Source organism: Salvelinus fontinalis, unplaced genomic scaffold (genome assembly GCF_029448725.1).
Source record: "Salvelinus fontinalis isolate EN_2023a unplaced genomic scaffold, ASM2944872v1 scaffold_0095, whole genome shotgun sequence".
Taxonomy (NCBI): domain Eukaryota; kingdom Metazoa; phylum Chordata; class Actinopteri; order Salmoniformes; family Salmonidae; genus Salvelinus; species Salvelinus fontinalis.
Window position 1 is genome coordinate 390,581 of NW_026600304.1, and position 24,191 is coordinate 414,771.

Below are 24,191 nucleotides of genomic sequence, written 5' to 3' on the forward strand. Positions count from 1 at the left end.
TCTCGCTCACCTTAAAAGCAGGTATTCATATAGTAGTGGTTTTAATGATACCTCACAATCATAGCAGGTATTTATTAAGTAGTGGTTTTAATGATACCTCATCAGGATAGCAGGTATTGGTATGGGAGTGTTAATAATGTTACCTCATCAGGATAGCAGGTATTGGTATGGGAGTGTTAATAATGTTACCTCATCAGGATAGCAGGTATTGGTATGGGAGTGTTAATAATGTTACCTCATCAGGATAGCAGGTATTGGTATGGGAGTATTAATAATGATACCTCATCAGGATAGCAGGTATTGGTATGGGAGTGTTAATAATGATACCTCATCAGGATAGCAGGTATTGGTATGGGAGTGTTAATAATGATACCTCATCAGGATAGCAGGTATTGGTATGGGAGTGTTAATAATGATACCTCATCAGGATAGCAGGTATTGGTATGGGAGTGTTAATAATGATACCTCATCAGGATAGCAGGTATTGGTATGGGAGTGTTAATAATGTTACCTCATCAGGATAGCAGGTATTGGTATGGGAGTGTTAATAATGATACCTCATCAGGATAGCAGGTATTGGTATGGGAGTGTTAATAATGATACCTCATCAGGATAGCAGGTATTGGTATGGGAGTATTAATAATGTTACCTCATCAGGATAGCAGGTATTGGTATGGGAGTATTAATAATGATACCTCATCAGGATAGCAGGTATTGGTATGGGAGTATTAATAATGTTACCTCATCAGGATAGCAGGTATTGGTATGGGAGTGTTAATAATGATACCTCATCAGGATAGCAGGTATTGGTATGGGAGTGTTAATAATGATACCTCATCAGGATAGCAGGTATTGGTATGGGAGTGTTAATAATGTTACCTCATCAGGATAGCAGGTATTGGTATGGGAGTGTTAATAATGATACCTCATCAGGATAGCAGGTATTGGTATGGGAGTGTTAATAATGATACCTCATCAGGATAGCAGGTATTGGTATGGGAGTGTTAATAATGTTACCTCATCAGGATAGCAGGTATTGGTATGGGAGTGTTAATAATGATACCTCATCAGGATAGCAGGTATTGGTATGGGAGTGTTAATAATGATACCTCATCAGGATAGCAGGTTTTGGTATGGGAGTGTTAATAATGTTACCTCATCAGGATAGCAGGTATTGGTATGGGAGTGTTAATAATGATACCTCATCAGGATAGCAGGTATTGGTATGGGAGTGTTAATAATGTTACCTCATCAGGATAGCAGGTATTGGTATGGGAGTGTTAATAATGATACCTCATCAGGATAGCAGGTATTGGTATGGGAGTGTTAATAATGATACCTCATCAGGATAGCAGGTATTGGTATGGGAGTGTTAATAATGTTACCTCATCAGGATAGCAGGTATTGGTATGGGAGTGTTAATAATGATACCTCATCAGGATAGCAGGTATTGGTATGGGAGTATTAATAATGATACCTCATCAGGATAGCAGGTATTGGTATGGGAGTGTTAATAATGTTACCTCATCAGGATAGCGTCACATCTCTCCTCCTCTTTACCATTAGCAAGTGTGTGGAATGTCATTCAGCTATTAATTTCAGCCAATGAACATGGCACACTAATGCAATTCCACCACGCTTCCTGGTTAACCTAAGGGATCACTCGTGAAATAATCACTTCCCTTTCGGGCAACCAATGGGCATAAATGTAGGGGAGCATTTACGTTGACTCACCCCGTGTTTCTCACTTGATGTTTTGCAGCAACAGTCTTCCAACGACCTTCCACCCCCCCTCCACCTCCAGCATAATAACCTGAAGCCCCGTTCTCCCAGCAGGGGGGGGGGGGGGGGGGGGGGTGTCCATGCCAGCTGCCCAGCATAGGGCAACCTGTCATCAGCACCTGGCTCTGAGGAGCATTTCTCGGAGACGAGGCCTACCCCAAACTATTCATTAAAATTACATATTGTATTCTGTCTCTGCTGTCAATCAGTTAAGCCTGTACTCCATTTAAATACTACTCATGGACATAGCCGCACGCACGCACGCAGACACAGTGAAACCCATCTCTGCACACACACTCCCAGTATTTGTAAAACAGACAACAGTAGCTGTGACAGTGGGAATAGTAATATATTTTATACAGGATGTCATATCTCACATAGAGATGCACATAGGAATGACATATCTGGTGTGATAAATAACAGCATACTGGGATGTTCATAGGTCTGCCACCATTGTGATTTGGAGCAAATATATTCATACCATACCAATAAACCCTTTTAAATGACAAAACATGACATTCATACTAGTCAGATGTCAACTTCTGGAACAAATGACACCCAGCACACCCACAGTGCCATGGCAACTGATGGTTGCCATAGATACGGTATGCATTGCCCCCTCAGGAGGGGAGAACTTGAAATGTTCAAGGCAGAAAGAAAAACAACAACGAACTCACTGCCAATCAAACGCCCGGAGATGGAAGAGCCTGCCAATCAAACGCCCGGAGATGGAAGAGCCTGCCAATCAAACGCCCGGAGATGGAAGAGCCTGCCAATCAAACGCCTGGAGATGGAAGAGCCTGCCAATCAAATGCCTGGAGATGGAAGAGCCTGCCAATCAAATGCCTGGAGATGGAAGAGCCTGCCAATCAAATGCCTGGAGATGGAAGAGCCTGCCAATCAAATGCCTGGAGATGGAAGAGCCTGCCAATCAAATGCCTGGAGATGGAAGAGCCTGCCAATCAAATGCCTGGAGATGGAAGAGCCTGCCAATCAAACGCCCGGAGATGGAAGAGCCTGCCAATCAAACGCCCGGAGATGGAAGAGCCTGCCAATCAAATGCCTGGAGATGGAAGAGCCTGCCAATCAAATGCCTGGAGATGGAAGAGCCTGCCAATCAAATGCCTGGAGATGGAAGAGCCTGCCAATCAAATGCCTGGAGATGGAAGAGCCTGCCAATCAAATGCCTGGAGATGGAAGAGCCTGCCAATCAAATGCCTGGAGATGGAAGAGCCTGCCAATCAAACGCCCGGAGATGGAAAACTCACGGACAGCTGTTGAAGAAGTGGAACACGGTTCCCTAATCCCACCTCCCTTGGCCAATTACACTGATCTCTACCCTCACAAGTCATTAACTTAGAGATGGAGAGATGTTAAGAGAAGGGATAGAGAGAGAAAGAGAGACAGAGAGAAAGAGAGCCAGAGAGAGAGAGAGAGCGAGAGGGACAGCGAGAGAGAGGGAGAGAGACAGAAAGAGAAAGAGAGAGAGAGAGAGACAGAGAGAGACAGAAAGAGAGAGAGAGAGACAGGACAAAGACAGAGAGAGAGAGAGAGAAAGAAAGAAACTATTTACCATATACTTTAACATCACTTTTCAGTAACCACAACATCTCAGGCCTCTGTTTCTCTCCGTTCCATCCCTATTTCGCCCCCTCCGCCCCTCCACCCTTCTTTCTCCCCCTCACTCCCTCCATCCCTCTTCCTCCCCTTCTTTCTCCCCCCTCACTCCCTCTTTCTCCCCCTCTGCCCTTCCACCCTTCTTTCTCCCCCTCACTCCCTCCATCCCTCTTCCTCCCCTTCTTTCTCCCCCCTCACTCCCTCTTTCTCCCCCTCTGCCCTTCCACCCTTCTTTCTCCCCCTCACTCCCTCCATCCCTCTTCCTCCCCTTCTTTCTCCCCCCTCACTCCCTCTTTCTCCCCCTCTGCCCTTCCACCCTTCTTTCTCCCCCTCACTCCCTCTTTCTCCCCCTCTGCCCTTCCACCCTTCTTTCTCCCCCCTCACTCCCTCTTTCTCCCCCACCGCCCCTCCACCCTTCTTTCTCCCCCTCACTCCCTCCATCCCTCTTCCTCCCCTTCTTTCTCCCCCCTCACTCCCTCTTTCTCCCCCTCCGCCCCTCCACCCTTCTTTCTCCCCCTCACTCCCTCCATCCCTCTTCCTCCCCTTCTTTCTCCCCCCTCACTCCCTCTTTCTCCCCCTCCGCCCCTCCACCCTTCTTTCTCCCCCCTCCACCCCTCTTTCGCCCCCTCAGCCCCTCCACCCCTCTTTCGCCCCCTCAGCCCCTCCACCCCTCTTTCGCCCCCTCAGCCCCTCCACCCTTATTTCTCCCCCCTCCACCCCTCCACCCTTCTTTCTCCCCCCCTCCCCCAACCACCCTTCTTTCTCCCCCCTCACTCCCTCCATCCCCTCTTTCTCCCTCCTCCGTGCCTCCGTTCATCCCAGTGAGTCTGTTAGAATGCCTGAGCTCATCCCTAACCCCTAGTAACCAACCTAGCTGCTCTGCTGCCCTCTCACATCCCTAACCCCTAGTAACCAACCTAGCTGCTCTGCTGCCCTCTCACATCCCTAACCCCTAGTAACCAACCTAGCTGCTCTGCTGCCCTCTCACATCCCTAACCCCTAGTAACCAACCTAGCTGCTCTGCTGCCCTCTCACATCCCTAACCCCTAGTAACCAACCTAGCTGCTCTGCTGCCCTCTCACATCCCTAACCCCTAGTAACCAACCTAGCTGCTCTGCTGCCCTCTCACATCCCTAACCCCTAGTAACCAACCTAGCTGCTCTGCTGCCCTCTCACATCCCTAACCCCTAGTAACCAACCTAGCTGCTCTGCTGCCCTCTCACATCCCTAACCCCTAGTAACCAACCTAGCTGCTCTGCTGCCCTCTCACATCCCTAACCCCTAGTAACCAACCTAGCTGCTCTGCTGCCCTCTCACATCCCTAACCCCTAGTAACCAACCTAGCTGCTCTGCTGCCCTCTCACATCCCTAACCCCTAGTAACCAACCTAGCTGCTCTGCTGCCCTCTCACATCCCTAACCCCTAGTAACCAACCTAGCTGCTCTGCTGCCCTCTCACATCCCTAACCCCTAGTAACCAACCTAGCTGCTCTGCTGCCCTCTCACATCCCTAACCCCTAGTAACCAACCTAGCTGCTCTGCTGCCCTCTCACATCCCTAACCCCTAGTAACCAACCTAGCTGCTCTGCTGCCCTCTCACATCCCTAACCCCTAGTAACCAACCTAGCTGCTCTGCTGCCCTCTCACATCCCTAACCCCTAGTAACCAACCTAGCTGCTCTGCTGCCCTCTCACATCCCTAACCCCTAGTAACCAACCTAGCTGCTCTGCTGCCCTCTCACATCCCTAACCCCTAGTAACCAACCTAGCTGCTCTGCTGCCCTCTCACATCCCTAACCCCTAGTAACCAACCTAGCTGCTCTGCTGCCCTCTCACATCCCTAACCCCTAGTAACCAACCTAGCTGCTCTGCTGCCCTCTCACATCCCTAACCCCTAGTAACCAACCTAGCTGCTCTGCTGCCCTCTCACATCCCTAACCCCTAGTAACCAACCTAGCTGCTCTGCTGCCCTCTCACATCCCTAACCCCTAGTAACCAACCTAGCTGCTCTGCTGCCCTCTCACATCCCTAACCCCTAGTAACCAACCTAGCTGCTCTGCTGCCCTCTCACATCCCTAACCCCTAGTAACCAACCTAGCTGCTCTGCTGCCCTCTCACATCCCTAACCCCTAGTAACCAACCTAGCTGCTCTGCTGCCCTCTCTCATCCCTAACCCCTAGTAACCAACCTAGCTGCTCTGCTGCCCTCTCACATCCCTAACCCCTAGTAACCAACCTAGCTGCTCTGCTGCCCTCTCATATCCCTAACCCCTAGTAACCAACCTAGCTGCTCTGCTGCCCTCTCACATCCCTAACCCCTAGTAACCAACCTAGCTGCTCTGCTGCCCTCTCACATCCCTAACCCCTAGTAACCAACCTAGCTGCTCTGCTGCCCTCTCACATCCCTAACCCCTAGTAACCAACCTAGCTGCTCTGCTGCCCTCTCACATCCCTAACCCCTAGTAACCAACCTCAGCTGCTCTGCTGCCCTCTCACATCCCTAACCCCTAGTAACCAACCTAGCTGCTCTGCTGCCCTCTCACATCCCTAACCCCTAGTAACCAACCTAGCTGCTCTGCTGCCCTCTCACATCCCTAACCCCTAGTAACCAACCTAGCTGCTCTGCTGCCCTCTCACATCCCTAACCCCTAGTAACCAACCTAGCTGCTCTGCTGCCCTCTCACATCCCTAACCCCTAGTAACCAACCTAGCTGCTCTGCTGCCCTCTCACATCCCTAACCCCTAGTAACCAACCTAGCTGCTCTGCTGCCCTCTCACATCCCTAACCCCTAGTAACCAACCTAGCTGCTCTGCTGCCCTCTCACATCCCTAACCCCTAGTAACCAACCTCAGCTGCTCTGCTGCCCTCTCATATACCTGGAGGCTATCATTACTACTACAACCCCTGACCTTATACTGTAGTCTATATACCTGGAGGCTATCATTACCACTACAGTCCTTATACTGTAGTCTATATACCTGGAGACTATCATTACCACTACAGACCTTATACTGTAGTCTATATACCTGGAGGCTATCATTACCACTACAGACCTTATACTGTAGTCTTTATACCTGGAGACTATCATTACCACTACAGACCTTATACTGTAGTCTATATACCTGGAGGCTATCATTACCACTACAGACCTTATACTGTAGTCTATATACCTGGAGGCTATCATTACTACTACAGACCTTATACTGTAGTCTATATACCTGGAGACTGTAGTCTATATACCTGGAGGCTATCATTACCACTACAGACCTTATCCTGTAGTCTATATACCTGGAGGCTATCATTACCACTACAGACCTTATCCTGTAGTCTATATACCTGGAGGCTATCATAACCACTACAGACCTTATACTGTAGTCTATATACCTGGAGGCTATCATTACTACTACAACCCCTGACCTTATACTGTAGTCTATATACCTGGAGGCTATCATTACCACTACAGACCTTATACTGTAGTCTATATACCTGGAGACTATCATTACCACTACAACCCCTGACCTTATACTGTAGTCTATATACCTGGAGACTATCATTACCACTACAGACCTTATACTGTAGTCTATATACCTGGAGACTATCATTACCACTACAGACCTTATACTGTAGTCTATATACCTGGAGGCTATCATAACCACTACAGACCTTATACTGTAGTCTATATACCTGGAGACTATCATAACCACTACAGACCTTATACTGTAGTCTATATACCTGGAGACTATCATTACCACTACAACCCCTGACCTTATACTGTAGTCTATATACCTGGAGACTATCATTACCACTACAGACCTTATACTGTAGTCTATATACCTGGAGACTATCATTACCACTACAGACCTTATACTGTAGTCTATATACCTGGAGACTATCATTACCACTACAGACCTTATACTGTAGTCTATATACCTGGAGGCTATCATAACCACTACAGACCTTATACTGTAGTCTATATACCTGGAGGCTATCATTACTACTACAGACCTTATACTGTAGTCTATATACCTGGAGACTATCATTACCACTACAACCCCTGACCTTATACTGTAGTCTATATACCTGGAGGCTATCATAACCACTACAGACCTTATACTGTAGTCTTTATACCTGGAGACTATCATTACCACTACAACCCCTGACCTTATACTGTAGTCTATATACCTGGAGACTATCATTACCACTACAACCCCTGACCTTATACTTAGCCTCACAGTCCCACATGCTCAACTGTCTATTTGGGTTTGTGTAATGTTTGTGTAATTTGGTGTCAACCCCCAAGCGTGCGCTTTGGGGATGCCGGCCTGGAGAAGGGAGGGAAGGGGGAGGGTTGTATAGAGGAGGGGAAGGGGGTCCGGCTGTCGTCTGTTCACCTTGGTCTGCCTCTCTCCCTCTCTCTTTCTCTCTCTCTCTCTCTGACCCATGTCACATCTCCAGGGAGGTTGAGAATTAACAGCCCCCAGTCAGTAACACATCATAGGGCAACACAACAGAACCCAGTCTCCCCAATGACACAAGGACTTGACTTGAATGTCAGGATTTCCATATTTCAGAATCTAGAATTAATGCCACAGAGGGAAATATAAAAGCCTAAACCGCTGTGATGTTTGAAATGATCGTCTGTTGTTCAGACAGTGTTTCATCTCTTAACTGTAATTCATGTCTCCAGCACAATGTTTAATCATTCAGGGAAAGTTAACAAGATTATTCACATCAGATAAATGACCTAAGTGATGCCTTTATTAACCTAATATTAGTGTACTTTGAAAGTACAAATTGTGTCCTTCAAACATTTTCAGTGAGTAAAAGCAGTTCAGGGGTCGATTGAGGTGAGGGTTGATGGCTGCTAGGCAGGTCATCTCTCTCTGACTCATCTCTCATCTCTCTCTCTGACTGCTCTCTCTCTCCCTGGCCTGATCTGTGTTCCAATACTCATACTAACCGCACTAGCTGTACTATTTGTGATGTCTGTGAGTATGTAGTATGCTTATTGGTCATAGTATGGATATAGTTAGTATGCCAAACGTTCCTGGATGTCGTACTACATTCGCCCAAATTCGAAGTATACAAGCAGTGGACACTATTTCTGGTGCTTTTAGGGCCCATAATGCAATTCTTCAGAAAATGGGCTTGGCTTCACAACATTTTCAGATTTGAAGAAAATGGCGGAAAATATGCAGCTGAAGTCCGACAAGAGTGGATACAAATTCATTGCTTTAACTAATTATGACAAATGTTAAGAACATGTTGAGCCATGTAATAAAAAGTCATGACTTTTCAAATAAGTTACGTTACATATTATGTTGGCTGACAATTTGTTTTGCTTCGCTAGCCTTACGAACCGAATAGCATATCATTACAACATTTGCTTGAATGTACCGGTATGTTTAACTAGCTACCTAACGTTAGTTGGCTACTAATACATCAGACTTGCCAGTAAATTAACTATATGCTATCTAACTAACTGCCAAAGGTTTATTGACTTGATTATTCATGTCATTCTTAGCTTAGTTAAGTGGTATAGTTGTTGTTCGTTCTCAATGGACATTGATAATGAAGTCGTAAGATGTATAGCTAGTCATTTGTTATGCTAACAAGCTAGCAAGAAGTTGCATAGCAACAGCATCAACTTCCGGTAGACAGGCGAAGTGCTAGTACACTCAACTAAAAGGATACCGTTCATTTACAGTATACTAAAATTAACTAATAGTATATGCTGTCGTACGTAGTATACAGAATGTTAGTATGGGTATTGGAACACAGCTCTGGTCTTTGCCTTTCTCCCTCTGACTGACTCAAAGGTCAGATGCCTGCCGGCTCCTCTCGCTCTCTATCTCAGATGTAGGCCACCATACTGTCTGGGCCTAGGGTTATGTCTGGGGTACTGGCTAACAGATGTAGGCTACTCCTAACGACAACTAACTGAAGATACATCACTATCTACTCCTAACTGAAGATACATCACTATCTACTCCTAATGACAACTAACTGAAGATACATCACTATCTACTCCTAATGACAACTAACTGAAGATACATCCCTATCTACTCCTAATGACAACTAACTGAAGATACATCACTATCTACTCCTAATGGAAACTAACTGAAGATACATCACTATCTACTCCTAATGGAAACTAACTGAAGATACATCACTATCTACTCCTAATGGAAACTAACTGAAGATACATCACTATCTACCCCTAATGACAACTAACTGAAGATACATCACTATCTACTCCTAATGGAAACTAACTGAAGATACATCACTATCTACTCCTAATGACAACTAACTGAAGATACATCACTATCTACTCCTAACTGAAGATACATCACTATCTACTCCTAATGGAAATTAACTGAAGATACATCACTATCTACTCCTAATGACAACTAACTGAAGATACATCACTATCTACTCCTAATGGAAACTAACTGAAGATACATCACTATCTACTCCTAATGACAACTAACTGAAGATACATCACTATCTACTCCTAACTGAAGATACATCACTATCTACTCCTAATGACAACTAACTGAAGATACATCACTATCTACTCCTAATGACAACTAACTGAAGATACATCACTATCTACTCCTAACTGAAGATACATCACTATCTACTCCTAACTGAAGATACATCACTATCTACTCCTAATGGAAACTAACTGAAGATACATCACTATCTACTCCTAACTGAAAATACATCACTATCTACTCCTAACTGAAGATACATCACTATCTACTCCTAACTGAAGATACATCACTATCTACTCCTAATGGAAATTAACTGAAGATACATCAGTATCTACTCCTAACTGAAGATACATCACTATCTACTCCTAATGGAAACTAACTGAAGATACATCAGTATCTACTCCTAACTGAAGATACATCACTATCTACTCCTAATGGAAACTAACTGAAGATACATCACTATCTACTATATCTAATAAATTCTTATTTACAATGACGGCCTACCCTGGCCAAACTCTAACCCGGACGACGCTGGGCCAATTGTGCGCAGCCCTATGGGACTCCCAATCACAGGTGGTTGTGATACAGCCTGAAATCGAACCAGGGTCTGTAGTGACGCCTCTAGCACTGAGATGCAGTGCCTTAGACTGCTGCGCCACTCAGGAGCCCCAACTTTAGTGAGGTTTCCAAGGTTTCTGACACCTTAAGACATATACATTCCTCCGTTTAGTTGAGCCATTAATTCCCCATACTGTAGACCGGTCCGTGTGTTGTTCTGTAGGAGAGGCACAGGGTGGAGATGATTGATGCGATTACAATATGAACTGAGCCCTGCTATTACAGAGCAGCATGGAGGACTCAAAGGAAACGAGTACTGTACTGTACACACAAAAACGTTTCATTCATGTGTGTAGACAAAAAGGACATCTTGCTGCCTTTTATTTGGCCCTGCAAGCAATTCCTGTGTGAATAAATAGTGAATGAATAGTGGGCCACTTGGACACCATATTAAAAAAGCCTTTTAGTTCTGTCTCCACTCTGGCCAACTCACTAGGTCCTGAGTGCTAAAATAAAACTATTCACTGATGATAAACAAACACAATTACTTATTTTTTGTTAATATGACTATGACACGTGTGTGTATGTGTTTATGCGAACGTTCATTGTCTTCCAGCCCATTCTGTATGGCGAGCACTAAGCAGCCGGATTGAGACAGTGGCTGTCACTACGTTAAGAACACTGCTTGTGTGTTGGTCTGTATGGGAGCTTTAAAGACTCCATGATGTGTCCATATGGATGTATGGAGGCCCCTTCTCACACTCCCCTTGGTCTCCCACTCTGTTTGTTCAGGCCTCCATTCACATGCTAATGCCCTGCCCACTGCAGCAGAGTCCACAGAGACTGGTCTGACCACGGAGACTGGTCTGACCACGGAGACTGGTCTGACCACGGAGACTGGTCTGACACACACAGAGGAGAGGAGAGCCACACTGGTGTCACAAGGTGGAAGGTCTATTGATTGTTCTCATGCGTGAGTGTCAGCCGCACGCACATGGGTTAGCCGCACGCACGCACACGCATGCACACACACACACACGTCTGCACACATGCACGTATGCATACACACACATGACACGATGCCAAGCATGTCTACCAACAGTGAGACTCTGACTTCAGTTCTCATTCAATTTGACCCATAGTATATCATATTGGGAGAGTTTGAACACTAAGAACTGTCTTTGATGGGAAATGTTGTCAATTTTCTGCCCAGTGACACGGTGGGTAACTGAGACCTCAGGGTCAAGACCTTGGGAGTGAGCCGGAGTGCCACTTTCAAAATCACTACGCCGTGTCCATGGCAACGCTCTCTGGTCTATGAGTTCTTACTCTGTTACCAAGTGAACCTCCTCTATTGAACAGTAGCCAAGGAGAGGCAACACAAAGAGACACTAACATAGTCATCTTTATGACAACTCTGAGGGAATTCAGTCTAAATACAGCTCTCAAACACTCTGCTCTCAGTGAGACAGCTGGAGTTGGTTTAGACACTGAAGCAGCACCACTTGACTGAGTCAAAGAAGGCCATGCATGCTAGTCTGAATGTGAGGAGAGCTGCATTAGCTACTTGAGGCTACAGCACGGCATAATGTGTCACTTCTTCAGGCCTAACGCTTTGCCAGTTGCTGTATAAAGAAAAGAGAAGGGGTAACATTTCTTAAGTAATCCACAGGGAAATATGCCGCTATTCACACAGCGATCACTGGTGTATAAAGTAAAGTATTATTTACAGACACTCATTTGTTCTGCAGACAATAGATGTAGAAAGTTACACTTTCCTTCACATCAGAGTAAAAAGAGACAGTTTCATTCATGGAAACTGTTCAAGTATGAAAATATGCCGGTAAGCAAACACCTTACATTGATTTACTAACTCCTGCAGATGTAAGGCTGTATTGTCAAACGTTTTATAAATTTTCCTCTGGACGTACAAGGTGAGTAAAGATATGCTGGTTTTACTGATCGGATCTCTCATGGTACTGTATGTTGTTTCAATTTGTATCCACACAGAAAAACCATGGCAACAAATGACACCAACACACACACACACACACAGACTACACCAACACCTCTTGTTAGGAAACCAAGCCTCCCAGTGCAAAAGCTCACAGTCTCCTTGTTGAACTGGGCCTCTGACCGGATTGTGATCATAGCGTGGCTTTGTGCCCCAGTTCAAATAAATGACCTCAGCCCTTTCACTCACACACAGCCTGCCTATTGATGGCTGGATGGGGTCAGTCATTCTAGAAGCATCCACACAATCCTCTGGTCTTTCTCTACGGGGCTCTGTCTCTGTTCTGTGGGGCTTTGGGATAATGCTGATGGTCAGCACACGGCCACACGGGCCTCCCCACAGACCTATTGTGAAACCATGTTGTTGACGTGCTGGTTCCACTGAAACTGCAAGGGTGGAGGGATGGAGGGGTGGAGAGGGTAGTGGGATGGGGAGGTTGGAGGGGAAGTGGGATGGGGAGGGTGGAGGGGTAGAGAGATGGGGAGGGTGGAGGGGTAGAGGGATGAGGAGGTTGGAGGGAAGGAGGGGTAGAGGGATGGGGAGGGTGGAGGGAAGGAGGGGTGGAGGGGTAGAGGGATGGGGAGGGTGGAGGGATGGAGGGGTGAGGGGTGGAGAGGTGGGGAGGGTGGAGAGATGGAGGGGTGGAGGGGTAGAGGGGTGGAGGGGTGGAGGGAAGGAGGTGTGGAGGGGTAGAGGGATGGGGAGGGTGGAGGGAAGGAGGGGTGGAGGGGTAGAGGGATGGGGAGGGTGGATGGAGGTAGGTGTGGATGGATGGATGGATGGGTAAATATAGGTGTGGAGGGTTAGAGGGATGGGGAGGGTCGAGGGAAGGAGGGGTGGAGGGGTAGAGTGATGGGGAGGGTGGATGGAGGTAGGTGTGGAGGGGTAGAGGGATGGGGAGGGTGGATGGAGGTAGGTGTGGAGGGGAGAGGGATGGGGAGGGTGGATGGAGGTAGGTGTGGAGGGGAGAGGGATGGGGAGGGTGGATGGAGGTAGGTGTGGAGGGGAGAGGGATGGGGAGGGTGGATGGAGGTAGGTGTGGAGGGGAGAGGGATGGGGAGGGTGGATGGGGGTAGGTGTGGAGGGGAGAGGGATGGGGAGGGTGGATGGAGGTAGGTGTGGAGGGGAGAGGGATGGGGAGGGTGGATGGAGGTAGGTGTGGAGGGGAGAGTGGAGGGAAGGAGGTGTGGAGGGGTAGAGGGATGGGGAGGGTGGATGGATGGATGGATGGATGGATGGATGGATGGATAAATATAGGTGTGGAGGGGTAGAGGGATGGGGAGGGTGGATGGATGGATGGATGGATGGGTAAATATAGGTGTGGAGGGGTAGAGGGATGGGGAGGGTCGAGGGAAGGAGGGGTGGAGGGGTAGAGTGATGGGGAGGGTGGATGGAGGTAGGTGTGGAGGGGTAGAGGGATGGGGAGGGTGGATGGAGGTAGGTGTGGAGGGGTAGAGGGATGGGGAGGGTGGATGGAGGTAGGTGTGGAGGGGTAGAGGGATAGGGAGGGTGGATGGAGGTAGGTGTGGAGGGGTAGAGGGATGGGGAGGGTGGAGGGAAGGAGGGGTGGAGGGGTAGAGGTTCCTCCCCACCCAGTCAGGACATTGGTTCCTCCCCACCCAGTCAGGACATTGGTTCCTCTCCATCCAATCAGTATGCATGTGGGAAACCTAACAAGCCAGAGGGATCTATTCTTCACTTCCTCCCTCACACTTATATTCAGGTAGAGGCTAGAGACTGGAGGTTGGAGGCTAGAGGTTGGAGGCTGGAGGATGGAGGCTAGAGACTGGAGGCTAGAGACTGGGGGTTGGAGACTGGAGGTTGGAGACTGGAGGTTGGAGGCTGGAGGCTAGAGACTGGAGGCTAGAGACTAGAGGTTGGAGGCTGGAGGCTAGAGGTTGGAGGCTGGAGGCTGGAGGGGTTGTTAGCTATATCCAGTGCTTAAAATCACCCTTATTAATAGCGCATTGAATGTATATCATCACCTTTGCATACTGGCATAAAGCAGTAGAATACAGGGTTCTTGTAGAAGTTGCATACATGGGAGAAAATCCCATTTTCCCAGAATGTGCAGCCTAGGGTCCAGGAAAAAATATAGCCTTTTTATAAACACTTTTCATGCAATTCTACATCATTTTAGATGACTGGTGTCACGCCCTGACCTTAGAGATCCTTTTTATGACTCTATTTGGTTTGGTCAGGGTGTGATTTGGGGTGGGTATTCTATGTTCTATTATTAGTATTTCTATGTTTTGGCCGGGTAGGGTTCTCAATCAGGGACAGCTGTCTATCGTTGTCTCGGATTGAGAACCTTACTTAGGTAGCCCTTTTTCCCACCTGTCTTTGTGGTAAGTTGACTTTTTATGGCACAGCCTTTAACTTCACGGTTTATTTTGTAGTGTTTATTGTTTTTGTCAGCATTTACAATAATAAAGGAATATGTACGCTCACTACGCTGCACCTTGGTCCTCATCCTTCAACAGCCGTGACAACTGGAGACCTTAGCATTATCTTTTTTAATACCTCACAAACGATGGAAATGACGGGATACTTTGACACTGACAAACGGAGATCAATAAAAACGAACTTGTCTTGAATCCATCAATAGCCTACAGTAGGTCTAGGTGTGTGGAGACACATATTGTACAATATGAGGAGGAAATGATAGTCCTAAAAAATCTTTCCAGTTTCACTGATTCACCCAATGATGAACATTGGTCTAAACAGGCTACAATGTTGAGCAAACCATAAACACGGTCCGGCCCAACACAAATCAATTCTTACAATATCAGACACTCTTTCACATTAGGCAACGTTTTTTTATGGGGCAGGAGAATAACAGAGGAGGTAACTGTAATTAACTCAGAATGATTTGATGAACATTTTTACATTGTGAAGAAATAAAAAACGTCATGCCAAGAGAGGTACCGGATCCTGGCAAATGGGTTCCGGAACAAAACTGTCCAAAATTGAGAGGTGCTGGATAATGTTCCGGCAGGATCCGGCACAAATGAAGCACTGGCTATATCACTTCCCCTCCGCTGCTCCTGATAAGTAGCAGTAGTCCAACCTCCAGCCCTACAGGCACCGAGAGAGAGGAACAAACCTCCTGTTAGAGAGTGAGGAAGTAGGATAGGCTCCTTCCTAATCACTACATAGACTGGGACATCATCACACACCCACTAACCTCAGTGGAGGAGAGTTACCAGTTAGGCCTAATACATTGCATTCTATTTTCAAATAGCACATCAAAAATAGCTTGATGGTGGAGTGTGCTGAAGTTATGTCCAGGAGTCAGACCTGCGTTCAAATACTATTTGAAATGATTTCAAATACTTTATCTGGGCTTCTTACCCTCTGCAGTGAGAAGGCTCCTACCCTCTGCAGTGAGAAGGCTTCTTACCCTCTGCAGTGAGAAGGCTCCTACCCTCTGTAGTGAGAAGGCTTCTTACCCTCTGTAGTGAGAAGGCTCCTACCCTCTGCAGTGAGAAGGCTTCTTACCCTCTGCAGTGAGAAGGCTCCTACCCTCTGTAGTGAGAAGGCTTCTTACCCTCTGTAGTGAGAAGGCTTCTTACCCTCTGTAGTGAGAAGGCTTCTTACCCTCTGTAGTGAGAAGGCTTCTTACCCTCTGTAGTGAGAAGGCTTCTTACCCTCTGTAGTGAGAAGGCTTCTTACCCTCTGCAGTGAGAAGGCTCCTACCCTCTGCAGTGAGAAGGCTTCTTACCCTCTGCAGCGAGAAGGCTTCTACCCTCTGCAGTGAGAAGGCTTCTTACCCTCTGCAGTGAGCAGGCTTCTTACCCTCTGTAGTGAGAAGGCTTCTTACCCTCTGTAGTGAGAAGGCTTCTTACCCTCTGTAGTGAGAAGGCTTCTTACCCTCTGCAGTGAGAAGGCTCCTTACCCTCTGCAGTGAGAAGGCTTCTACGCTCTGCAGTGAGAAGGCTTCTACGCTCTGCAGTGAGAAGGCTTCTACCCTCTGTAGTGAGAAGGCTTCTTACCCTCTGCAGTGAGAACGCTCCTACCCTCTGCAGTGAGAAGGCTTCTTACCCTCTGTAGTGAGAAGGCTTCTTACCCTCTGCAGTGAGAAGGCTTCTTACCCTCTGTAGTGAGAAGGCTTCTTACCCTCTGCAGTGAGAAGGCTCCTACCCTCTGCAGTGAGAAGGCTTCTTACCCTCTGCAGTGAGAAGGCTTCTACCCTCTGCAGTGAGAAGGCTTCTACCCTCTGCAGTGAGAAGGCTTCTACCCTCTGCAGTGAGAAGGCTTCTTACCCTCTGTAGTGAGAAGGCTTCTTACCCTCTGTAGTGAGAAGGCTTCTTACCCTCTGTAGTGAGAAGGCTTCTTACCCTCTGTAGTGAGAAGGCTTCTTACCCTCTGCAGTGAGAAGGCTCCTACCCTCTGCAGTGAGAAGGCTTCTTACCCTCTGCAGTGAGAAGGCTCCTACCCTCTGTAGTGAGAAGGCTTCTTACCCTCTGTAGTGAGAAGGCTTCTTACCCTCTGTAGTGAGAAGGCTCCTACCCTCTGCAGTGCTAGGTGATGAGTCACAGTATCAGTGCGTGTTTGCAGCATGGTGCTACACTGGACTATGATGGGGCATGTGTGTAACAGTCCAGGTATCGAACCCCGGCCATCTGTTTAAAAATATATGTATATATTTCACCTTTATTTAGCCAGGTAGGCCAGTTGAGAACAAGTTCTCATTTACAACTGCGACCTGACCAAGATAAAGCAGTTCGACACATACAACAACACAGAGTTACACATGGAATAAACAAACATACAATCAATAATACAGTAGACAAATCTATATACAGCATGTGCAAATGAGGTAGGATAAGAGAGGTAAGGCAATAAATAGGCCATGGTGGCAAATTAATTACAATATAGCAATTAAACACTGGAATAGTAGGATGTGCAGAAGATGAATGTGCAAGTTGAGATACTGGGGTGAAAAGGAGCAAGATAAATAAATACAAAAATACAGTATGGGGATGAGGTAGATTGGATGAGCTATTTAGAGATGAGCTATGTACAGGTGCAGTGATCTGTGAGCTGCTCTGACAGCTGGTGCTTAAAACTAGTGAGGGAAGTAAGAGTCTCCAGCTTCAGAGATTTTTGCAGTTCGTTCCAGTCATTGGCAGCAGAGAACTGGAGGGAGAGGCGGCCAAAGGAAGAATTGGCTTTGGGGGTGACCAGTGAGATATACCTGCTGGAGCGCGTGCTACGGGTGGGTGCTGCTATGGTGACCAGTGAGCTGAGAATATATATATATACACTGCTCAAAAAAATAAAGGGAACACTTAAAGAACACAATGTAACTCCAAGTCAGTCACACTTCTGTGAAATCAAACTGTCCACTTAGGAAGCAACACTGATTGACAATAAATGTCACATGCTGTTGTGCAAATGGAATAGACAAAAGGTGGAAATTATAGGCAATTAGCAAGACACCCCCCAAAAAAGAGGTCATTTTGCAGGGCGCTGGCAGTGCACCTCCTTGCACAAAGGCGGAGGTAGCGATCCTGCTGCTGGGTTGTTGCCCTCCTACGGCCTCCTCCACGTCTCCTGATGTACTGGCCTGTCTCCTGGTAGCGCCTCCATGCTCTGGACACTACGCTGACAGACACAGCAAACCTTTTTGCCACAGCTCGCATTGATGTGCCATCCTGGATGAACTGCACTACCTGAGCCACTTGTGTGGGTTGTAGACTTCGTCTCATGCTACCACTAGAGTGAGAGCACCGCCAGCATTCAAAAGTGACCAAAACATCAGCCAGGAAGCATAGGAATACTGAGAAGTGGTCTGTGGTCACCACCTGCTGAAACACTCTTTTTTTGGGGGTGTCTTGCTAATTGCCTATAATTTCCACCTTCTGTCTATTCCATTTGCACAAAAGCATGTGAAATGTATTGTCAATCAGTGTTGCTTCCTAAGTGGACAGTTTGATTTCACAGAAGTGTGATTGACTTGGAGTTACATAGTGTTGTTTAAGTGTTCCCTTTATTTTTTTGAGCAGTGTATATATTTTTTTACCTTTATTTAACTAGGCAAGTCAGTTAAGAACTAATTCTTATTTAAGGCAGGGCTTTACCTAGCAGAGACTTGTAGATGACCTGGAGCCAGTGGGTTTGGCGACGAGTATGAAGCGAGGGCCAGCTAACTAGAGCATACAGGTCGCAGTGGTGGGTAGTATATGGGGCTTTGGTGACAAAACGGATGGCACTGTGATAGACTGCATCCAATTTGTTGAGTAGAGTGCTGGAGGCTATTTTCTCTGTGTGCCTCACAACTATGTTAGACCATGTTATCCCTCTGAGCTAAAGCCTACATATATCTATTAAAAGCTCAGTCTAGGTTACGCTTCATGTGAACGTACAATAGTTCAACAAATATGTAACAGCCTCCATGAGGAGAAACAAGACAGAGATTTTCAATGGAGTACACTGCAGTGGTCTCTCACCTCTCATAAGAGAAGACAGCAGGTCTTCCTTCACACATACTGTACACATGCACACACACAACCACACACACACACATACACACACACACACAAACACACTAGTGTCCGTACTGTTTCATACCAATCTTACAATCTATTCAGCATTTATTACAAGACAAGCTGCTTACTGCCCAGTAATGACTAGAGAGGTAAAGTGACTGTACACCTCATAGTATAGATATGAATGGACTATTAGTGCTTAATAATATAATTATCATTAGAGGGATGGAGGGGATTACTGTGTTGGGATTGGGACCTCTCTTCTCTCCAGCCACCCTCTCAGGGTCTATCCCCTGATTCTCCTCTATCCTCGATTTCTGCCAGGGATTGACCCTGATTCCCTCTTCCCCCCTCCACCTACTCACCCACCTCCACATCCACCCACCTCCCCCTCACCATCTCCTAACCCACCTCCACCCCATCACCCATCACCCACCTCCCCCCTCACCCTACCCTCAGACTACTAATCCTGCCTGATGAACAGATGGAGGGATGGAGGATGCCAATTCACACTCGTCCTCCCAGCCATTCTCCTGTCCATTCATCCTTACCATCCCAGCAGAGAGAGAGAGAATGGGGGATGTGTCAGGTGGGACTGGAGATAGTGGACAAGGTCTTTATGTGGAACGACCAGTGATAGCAGCATTTAGCATGTTATTACTCTAACCATAAAGGTCTAACAGCTTTGCTCTGAAGGTCTCTCTCTCTCTCACACACACACACACACACACACACACACACACACACACACACACACACACACACACACACACAGTGGATGTGGGTTACTGGTGCCGTAGTAACTCATGTCGTGGTTAAACACAGCGTCACGCTCCGAGGCTCTGAGGCCACGTGTAGCCTATCTGTTCATCATTACCTTCCAGTGGAATGCCACTGCATATCAATGGAATCCAATGAGATCTACCCAGATTGGCCACCGGAATTTATAGCCAACGATCAATATAACACAATGCAGTTGAGAGAGAATGTCTATTGATCTTGATTTGGAAACCTGCAGAGAAAAGATGGCGCTACAAAGAAACAGATTTCTTAGTGTGTATTTGTTGACGTCAATGTAAGTGAGACACTGACAGCTCGTAATAAAGTGTTACGTTATTTCAGGGAATTCACCATTTCTGCTTTTAAAAAGATCAATAAGTCAATAAAACACGACTAGTGAAAGTACTTAGTGACAATTGCTGAGGCACTTTAAAACACAGACTATTAGTCCCCGACAACATGACTCCACAACAGACTGAACTATGGTCCATGATTAAAAGCTATTTTTGGGACTTAATTTTTCCTCCAAAACACTGTGCCCTTTAAGAGAAAGGGGATTGGTGCGTACGCTGTAACATCATAACATTGAAATGGCCACTGTAGCCTGAGGAGTGGGCCTTAACTGGTGTGTATTGACTGACTAGACCAGATTCACATCAAAGGCATACACTGTGTTATACTGTAAGTTCATTGGTATCTGATTCTGTTCCCTGTGGTGCGTGCAGACACAGACAGACAGACAGACAGACAGACAGACAGACAGACAGACAGACAGACAGACAGACAGACAGACAGACAGACAGTATGGATTCACCCTGCAGGGTTCCTTCTCTGGCTGAGCCCATGGCCACTGATGAGATGACCACAGACAAATGATGGCCACAAAACCAACGACCAGTAACCACCAAACAACCGGCCAGCAACCAACCAAACAACCGGCCAGTAACCACCAAACAACCGGCCAGCAACCAACCAAACAACCGGCCAGTAACCACCAAACAACCGACCAGCAACCAACCAAACAACCGGCCAGCAACCAACCAAACAACCGGCCAGCAACCAACCAAACAACCGGCCAGCAACCAACCAACCAAACAACCGGCCAGCAAACAACCAAACAACCGGCCAGTAACCACCAAACAACCGGCCAGCAACCAACCAACCAAACAACCGGCCATCAACCAACCAAACAACCGACCAGCAACCAACCAAACAACCGGCCAGCAACCAACCAAACAACCGGCCAGCAACCAACCAAACAACCGGCCATCAACCAACCAAACAACCGACCAGCAACCAACCAAACAACCGACCAGCAACCAACCAAACAACCGGCCAGCAACCAACCAAACAACCGGCCAGCAACCAACCAAACAACCGGCCAGCAACCAACCAAACAACCGGCCAGCAACCAACCAAACAACCGGCCAGCAACCAACCAAACAACCGGCCAGCAACCAACCAAACAACCGGCCAGCAACCACCAAACAACCGGCCAGCAACCAACCAAACAACCGACCAGCAAACAACCAAACAACCGGCCAGTAACCACCAAACAACCGGCCAGCAACCAACCAAACAACCGGCCAGCAACCAACCAAACAACCGGCCAGCAACCAACCAAACAACCGGCCAGCAACCAACCAAACAACCGGCCAGCAACCAACCAAACAACCGACCAGCAACCAACCAAACAACCGGCCAGCAACCAACCAAACAACCGACCAGCAACCAACCAAACAACCGGCCAGCAACCAACCAAACAACCGGCCAGCAACCAACCAAACAACCGACCAGCAACCAACCAAACAACCGGCCAGCAACCAACCAAACAACCGGCCAGTAACCAACCAAACAACCGACCAGCAACCAACCAAACAACCGACCAGCAACCAACCAAACAACCGACCAGCAACCAACCAAACAACCGGCCAGCAACCAACCAAACAACCGGCCAGCAACCAACCAAACAACCGGCCAGCAACCAACCAAACAACCGGCCAGCAACCAACCAAACAACCGGCCAGCAACCAACCAAACAACCGGCCAGCAACCAACCAAACAACCGGCCAGCAACCAACCAAACAACCGGCCAGCAACCAACCAAACAACCGGCCAGCAACCAACCAAACAACCGGCCAGCAACCAACCAAACAACCGACCAGCAACCAACCAAACAACCGGCCAGCAACCAACCAAACAACCGACCAGCAACCAACCAAACAACCGACCAGCAACCAACCAACCAAACAACCGGCCAGCAACCAACCAAACAACCGGCCAGCAACCAACCAACGATAAACACAACAACCTCTACTAAGAGACTGAGGCCAGTGCACTCTCAGAAATAAAGTTCCATATAGAACCATTTGTCCTGTAGGAGAACCCTCTGAAAAAGTTTGCGATTGAACTATTTGTCTTTGTAGGAGAACCCTCCAGATAGAACTCTTTTTGGATCATATTGAACCCTTTTTGGTTCTACATAGAACCTCTGGTTCCACTGTAAGGGTTCTATCTTGATGGTTTTACATAGCACTCTTCCTTTCTGAGAGTGAGGCAACTGGCACTGAATCCAGACACTGTATGTTCATACACTGAGTGGACAAAACATTAAGATTAACATGCTATTTAAATGACATGACCAGGTGACTCCAGGTGAAAGCTATGATCCCTTATTGATGTCACTTGATCCACTTCAATTAGTGTAGATGAAGGGGAGGAGACAGGTTAATTAAAGAAGGATTTGTAATCCTTGAGACAATTGAGACATGGACTGTGTATGTGTGCCATTCAGAGGTTGAATGGGCAAGACAAAATATTTAAGTGCCTCTGAACAGAGTATGGTAGTAGGTACCAGGCACACTGGTTTGTTTCAAGAACTGCAATGCTGCTGGGTTTTTCATGCTCAACAGTTTCCTGTGTGTATCAAGAATGGTCCACCACCCAAAGGACATCCAGCGAATTTGACACAACTGTGGTAAGCATTGGAGTCAACATGCCTGTGGAACGCTTTCGACACCTTGTAGAGTCAGTTCCCCAACGAATTGAGGCTGTTCTGAGGGCAAAACGGGGGGATGAGGGGTGCAACTCAATATTAGGAAGGTGTTCTTAATGTTTGGTATACTCAGTGTATTTGCCAGTAGTTAGGTAAGTCCAGCACATACTGTACTGTCGTTTGACAGTGCTGAGAGTAACATATGAAAGTGTAAATAAATATATTAAACAAATAAATGTCAAGGAACATATTGATTCTCCAACAAATATAATCACTTCAGCGATGCCAGATACTTAAAGGTTGCTCTTACCTATGGGGATCCAATCAAAGGGGTTTGTCCTCCAGTTGGATATATCCACACACTCTGACTGCTGAGGAGGACTTCAGACCTGGAACACAAATGAATGAACGTTAGACACGAGCTTGGCCATCCCACCGTAATGCATCTGTCCTGACATAAAGGAAGAGAAGGGAAATGGCACAGAGGAATGTAAGAAATGCCGTAGTGTGAGGTAGTAAGGGTTGTAAAATGTACAGGGGTATCTAGTTCACATCGCATTTGTTCTGCATGCCCTAGAAATCAACTTTTTACAGACGTGGGATCTTAATTTGAGCCGGTTTGCTACAGCAGGAAAATAATCCTGCAGCAACAGGAAATGTGGATTGTTATGTGGATTCTAATTAATTGTAGAGTTTGATACATTTTTTCATGAGAGTAAATCAAGTTTCATATTTAAAAGAGGAAATGTAAAACTTTAGAAGACTTTTAAAACTCAAATACACGACACATGTATATTTCCTGTTGTGCAGGAAAATTCTCAGCAACTACAGAGTCATCAAATAAAGATCCTACATCTGTACGTGCAATAATTTCTTTCACCTGAGTGAAAAAAGGACAAAAAATATAACTTATAAGGAACTTATTAGTTATTTCATCAAAACAGAAAAAGAAAGAGATACTCCAAAGGCATAAAGAGAAGACAACACACAGGACAGAGTGTGTGTCTTATTATGGTAAAATATCTAGAAAAACACACACACATATGCCTATGAATACCTTATCATAACTACCAGTGAAACAAGACATTATTTTCCCATTTCTGAGAAAGAACATGACAGATAACAAGCATTTATAACCAGATAGTTTTCTAAACATAAAACAAGGACATTATAACTGTAGTTCGCTCATTCAGTAACTATTCAAAGTAACCTATAAATCTGGCCCTTTTTAACTCTCTGTTTGATTAAATCACATCAGACAAGCCATCTACCCTTCTCCTGAGATGTGTCCTGAATAGCACCTTACTTTGGTCCAGAGCTCTATGGGCCCTGGTCAAAAGTAGTGCACTGCATAGGGAATAGGGTGCCATTTGGGACGCATACCTCCCCATGAAGCAATCAGCAGCAGCTGCTCTCAGGCAGAAGCAGAGAAAAGCTAACACACTCCAACTATACA

At 46.6% G+C, this 24,191-nt stretch overlaps 1 protein-coding gene across 13 annotated transcripts in view; it reads right to left on the bottom strand.

Moving 5' to 3' along the window:
* The window catches only part of LOC129843049 (neuronal cell adhesion molecule-like), a 69,670-nt gene extending 46,546 nt beyond the window's left edge, over positions 1 to 23,124 (bottom strand). For all 13 annotated transcript variants that reach the window (XM_055911789.1, XM_055911781.1, XM_055911779.1 and 10 more), the window contains exon 1: positions 23,046 to 23,124. The gene's annotated coding sequence lies outside the window, so the exon portion shown is untranslated. The remainder of the gene's footprint in view (positions 1 to 23,045) is intronic.
* Positions 23,125 to 24,191: the final 1,067 nt, after the last annotated feature.